This window comes from Diabrotica virgifera, chromosome 6 (assembly GCF_917563875.1).
Source record: "Diabrotica virgifera virgifera chromosome 6, PGI_DIABVI_V3a".
Classification (NCBI taxonomy): Eukaryota; Metazoa; Arthropoda; class Insecta; order Coleoptera; family Chrysomelidae; genus Diabrotica; species Diabrotica virgifera.
In genome coordinates this window covers 31857174-31863430 of record NC_065448.1, presented here as the reverse complement: position 1 = coordinate 31863430, position 6257 = coordinate 31857174, and the positions used below count along the sequence as shown (strand labels likewise).

Sequence of the window (6257 nt, the reverse complement as noted above, 5' to 3'; positions counted from 1 at the left end):
TAATTTATTTGCGCTTGTATAAGAAGTTAATTCGACCTTTATTTTATTAGCTCCTATTATTGATATGTTAGCTATGTCCTGTTTAATTTCTGGAACAGAATTAATAATCAGTCTAGAGGTAGCTACCCTATGGAGATTCCCTATTCTCCCTGTTTTACTTTGAACATAAACAAAAAATGGAGCATTATCTTTAGAAGAATATTGATTAATATTTTTAATGACCGTATTTACGTCTACATTTTTCCCGGAAACAGTATCAGAATCATTAACAGTACTTATCTGTGAATTGGGATTTTGGAATCCTCTAAATTCCTCCACTGGAGAAGCTGGAAGATCCGGCACTGGAGAAGCTGGATGATCCGGACGGGACACATCCATTGCACACTCTAACTCATCTTTATCGGGGGGTTGTCCACCCCCGCTATTAACGCTCATGATTTAAAAACCACTTAGATTTCACTTTTTTAATATCGATATGTGTACTTTAATATGAATAACTAGTTTTTTAATTACGAGGTGAAAACACCGATTTCTTTAATTAGATTTTAAGTATCGCACGTCTTATCAATTTGAGGAACCGAAACAGACTGTGTATTTACTACTATAAAAAATGCAATAACAATATTAGAATAGTACAAGAAGCAATCAGTGGCGGCTCATGGCTTTAGGGACAGGGTCGGCAAGGTGTTTCTCTTTTCAGATAGGTATACCATCTAATTAAAAGGCTTCAATCGTCATAGAAAATTTTTGGATTTTGTTTTTTTTTATTTTTTTTTTTTTTGTTTTTATTTGTTTTTCTTCAAAAGCTTGACATTCTCTTTTGTTTCATGGTGTTTCGACAATACGTTTTGACTATTTTGAGACAAGATAAATCCCGTTAATTTAAGGCAAAAGTTGGTAGCAATGAGAGATTTCATAATAATAATTTATTAATTTCGGGAACAGTTTGTTGAAATGAACTGCAATATATAAAATTATACGTATTTTATAACTTATCCCATCTTCCGAAAATATTTGGATCAGCATATAAAACTTTTAATTAATTTCCTTATTTTATTTCATTAAAGAATGATAGATCATTTTAATACACTTGTCTAATAGATATTTTGAAAATTCTTTGGCGTAACTTTTAAATTTTTGCAAATCTTCAAAATTTAAAAAAATGAGTATCTACATATATTTGCATAAGTAATAATAGTATAAAAAATTTCAACATATACTTGCTTTTCGAGATCTGTGTCATATTTTTGTCTTTTTTGGGGTGTTCGGAAATATCAAGCAAATTCAAAACGTCACTGCATATATATTGAAAATTACTATCTCTGAGCTTTTTTACCAGCTTAGTTATTTTATTTTTGGAATAAATAATGTCAGTTGACTGATTTTGAACAACATTGAATATCACATCAATTTGGGTAAACACTTTCTTAAAAATATGTAAAAAAAAATATTAAAAGAATAATCATTAAATAAAGTTTTCAAACCGATTGCTTCACGGATCGAGATATCATCACTTGCAAAATTGTCGCCTTTATTAATAAAATTAAAAATTTCCAAAAGCTGTTTACAAAAATATGCTACAGTGAAAACTAAGCGAAATTTAAAATTCCAAAAGCTACTTATATCATATTAATTAATTTCATCCCGAGCGCACTATTAGCAGGGTACTTACGTGGCTTGCTGGTGTCTGCCCATCACCGATCGGCAGATTGGTATCTGCCCGACTCTGCCATTCAAATACGGGTGAAATGTATAATTGGTTGCCTATCGGCTAATATTCCACAGCGCTTCTTACAAGTAAATCGTCAATCTAGGGACGGTTTGCCGTCCCTGTCGAAGCGGATCTTACAAAAAAGAATTCACGCAATCGGATGCATGGCTGGGATCATGATACTATATGTTGGGACACTAGAATCTAGTATATACACTACATATAATCCGTTGTTGTGGGTAACCATATATCTAGTCAGTAAGCTCACTCCCCGAAAAATGCATTGTTTTCAATGTTCCAATTTGGCGAAACTGCGCAAAGTCGTCCAAAATTCGTTTCACCGTGCGCATCCGATGAGAGCGGATACGTTTGCCGATTGGTCGTGACCGCCATCTGATTTTCATGAATTTTGTGAGGTTGTGTTTGGGAATTGTTTGTTGTTTTGGTTAATTTACCAATTTATTTTCATACATTTTTCATATTAATAATAAGTAGTTATGTATATTATGTACTGTGAATGTGATATTATTTTCTTAAATCAATAAAATGGAAATGAAGCAAGCAGAAAACAATTTTTACAAGGAACAATGTAAAATTAAAATCGAAAGTTCTGGACAACCTGTGTGATGCTGTAATAATTATGTTCCTATTCTGTTAAAACTGAGATAGAGAGTCTTTAAAACTGATAAAAATAGTTATTTCTATGATGGAAATCCTTTGGACCAAATAAATAGAGAAGTTATTATTGAAGACATCAAATAAAAGGAGGAAAATTTATGTGAAAAATGGTAAGTTGTTCTGATTATATTTCCATAGGTATCTGTAGTAAAATTAAATTAATTAAACATTAACACATTAATTAACTCATGCAAAGGCAAATTGTAGTGAACTAGGGTCGGGGTTTGCATTATTAACATGGAGTTTATACATGTAAATATGTACTTCACTCCTTGTATGTACATACTTTCATATTTCAAAAGATAAGTACACACTTTCCAAAAAGATCCAATGTCTATGGATCTGATACCTACTGGCATTTTTGGATCATTAGACTTCTAATCACTAAATTTGTTTTAAATTATATACTTGTGTTACTGAAAGTATATTTTATCTGTATTATTGTACATCACTCTAGCCTAAAATGTACTTTAATTCAACATATTGATGGCTTAGTGTGAAAACCAAAAAACAAAAAACTGATTTTCTGCATAATATAACCTAAAAACAAAAATTACGTTACATATTTTTAATTCGAGCACATTGAAACAAATATCTGATATTGGCCCAGAGCTAAAAGTGTTAAATGTCGCTATTAAATTGGAAATACAAATATTAACTATGATAAACACATAAAAATATCCTTGCAGTATATAGAGCCTTTGTCCAAGTTACTATGATAACCTCGTATATCTTGATATACATGTTTTATCTCAAATGAGGTTGTGTTTATTATTATTTATGAGGTTTTCATTTTTCATAGCTTATTGCTCACCTCCAAATACTAGGTCGATACAATACAAATCTTTTGATTTAAGGTTCATAAAATGTTTCTATATGCCGGAGTACATTTTGTTGTTCACAAAAAACACTCTCCAAGTAGAATCTCTCAAACAAACACTTCAAATTATACCAAATTCGTTGTTATGTATAGGTGGTATTCACACTAAATTAAGAGAGTGATTGATATATATGGTTTCTTTTTTCGGCTGTAGAAAATAGTCCAGTGCATTTGGATTTTTTCTAACAGTTTAAATGGCGAGATACAAGGTTTTCAAACTAAAACCACCAAAATGTCATTTTCGAAAAGAATTGAGATACGAGGTTTTCACACTAAGCCATCGATATGAAAGTTCACTGTAGAAAAAACCTTATATATTTGTATAAATTGTTTTAAGAGATTTAATTTAAATCAACATTATGATAGTCCACACTGAAAAATTCATGCAAAATATTAATATACTTATTTGGGAATATGTAACATACTTATTTGGGAATAATATGTATGCAGACCTTACAATTCTCAACGAAGAATTGAAAGCCATAAAAAACTATTAATAGGAAGTTTTTGCAAATGTTTATATATGTATTTTTTAAATATACCTTAAAATATAACGTGGTATGGTTTTTTCTTTCAAAAATAATTAAGATAGATTAAAATCAGTATGATGGACTATCATTTGGTTATACAGTGGAACCTCGATTAACTGTCTCTCCATTAACTGTCACCTCTGTTAACCGTCAGGGTACATACAAAAGTTGTATTGACTACATTAGCAATAATTTTAATGCAAAAAAATAAAAAAAGTTAATTTGATTTGGGGTGAGGACACAAACGGCTATCCATTGCTGACAGATAAAGAAATAATTGAAATGGCAACAAAGGCAGACCAAACAGATTCAGAAGCTGACACAGGCCTGGAATTTGAATGTAGCTATATTGATGGACCTATTGTAACTAACAAAGATTTGCATAAATAATCTAGAGAAGCTGCATCGCATATGCAATAATTCATCGAGTGGTATTCTCAACAAGAAGAAGCCAATAAAGTAGATTGCATGATCTTATGCTGATTAATAAATTCAGCCGTCGCAAGATGTGAAGCAACAGTAAAACAAACACAGATTTCAGAATATTTTAAATTGATTTGATTGTACGAACACAAATCCCTCTTATATTGTCAAACAAACCATACAAATGAAATTTGAGAGTTGTACTATGAATTTTTAATTTTTTTTAATGTTCTGTTAACCGTCTTTTCGATTATCCGTCATACCCTTGGTCCGGTGCCCTGACGGATAATCGAGGTTCTACTGTAATTATGATTTTGTACACATAAATATATAATTATATTTTTTAAGCTTGCCTAATTTTTATTTTAGATTTTCTTCATAATAAAAGAAGAACCGACGATATTATGAAACCAGTGTATGGACGGTGTGTTTTACTGACTTAAAGCAAGAGTACCTTTTAATACTTGAATTTGTCACATTTTTTACTTTCATAATTTTATTTATGTAAGTTGTGATTCTAAAAATATTGTTAAGTTGTATTCATAGTTCTCTACTTGTTCTTTTGAAGTACTGTTTTTATTATAATTGGTATTGTAAAGTTGAAATCCTCAAATCAAAATATAATTTATAATTCGAATGTATTATTATTTTACTACATTCGAATTGAGTTTGGCTCAACTTATGTGTGCGAAGCCGCTTTATCAAGAATGAACTTTGTTAAAAATTGGTAGATATCTCACTTAACAGATGAATATCTCAACTCTCCAATGAGACTCAGTTGCACTAAACTCACTCCAAGCTTCAGACGGGTTGTACATAAAAAAAGTCATTTCTCTCTCTGATTTTTGAAATTAAGTAAGCTGTGATATAAAATTGTCATGTGCATTTTTTATATTCATTTTTTCTCTACTATATGTTAAAAAATAGGAGTACTTTTTAGAAGTGCATTTAATTAAAATAATTTTCAGACTTAATAAGTTTGCAACAAACACCTTGCATTGAAACTAATGTAGAAAAGATAACATGTTAATTAACATTTTGTACTATGATTATTTATTTTAAATTCCTCAGTTTCCTTTCTACAAAATTGAAGATGTCTAAAAACTTCATTAGCATTCAAAATATAAATTCCTAATTTTTAAAATATTCTCAGTAACAATTTACAATACTGCTGTTTTCAAAATATACTGATAATAACATCAAAACAATACACAATGAATTTATATTTTATTTATTGTAATAGGAAAACTTACAGAAAAGTATACAGTAACCAAAAACAATCAGATATTATTAGTTTTCCTTTTCATATTAGTCCATGTAATGTGTGAGGCCACTTTCGTATGAAAAATGTTTCTGACTCAATTTCTTTGCGGATTCCTGTTTAAAAATGTCCCCTTTAAACCAATCAGAAAAGTGTCAATTTTTTAAGCAAATTCAAAATTACTTTTTTGCCTCGAAAAATGTATTTTTAGGGTAATTATAAACAAAAAAGGTATCTTGTCATATTTCTGAAAAGTTTTCGAGTTATAAGCGATTTAAAATCTGAAAACTAAATGTTTGAAAACTCTAAGTTTTAATAAAATGACAGATCTTTTTTATTTAAGATGACCCAAAAATGCTAAAAACATATTTTCACTGCAAAAAAGTGATGCTTTGAATTTGTTAAAAAAACAATTTCGCCCGTCGCACTTCTGATTTGTTTATAGGGGATATTTTTTAACAAGAATCCACAAAGAAACCAATTCAGAACAGGCAGGATAAATCCGGACCTCAGAAGTGTCATAGGTTGTCGAAACGGACCCTCAGGAAAACTATTTGGTGACCCCTGATATAGGATATCACTAATTTTGAGTCATTTTTGTCAAACTTCCGGTCACAACTTTTTAACAGGAAAAAACATCAAAACAGGACATAAAATTCGGAAGTGTATTCTGCCCAACATTCAGTACCATACATCATAGTTCACATTGTAGGTCTTAAGCCAGTCTTATAGAACTTACCTTTTAGTTTTATTGGTAGCTTTCTATCACACACT

At 30.2% G+C, this 6257-nt stretch overlaps 1 long non-coding RNA gene across 1 annotated transcript; it reads left to right on the top strand.

Annotated features, from left to right (window-relative positions):
• Positions 1-1914: 1914 nt before the first annotated feature.
• On the top strand, positions 1915-4859 carry LOC114334960 (uncharacterized). The gene is made up of 2 exons (XR_003653190.2): positions 1915-2499; positions 4592-4859. It is a non-coding gene; the product is annotated as an uncharacterized LOC114334960 (long non-coding RNA).
• Positions 4860-6257: the final 1398 nt, after the last annotated feature.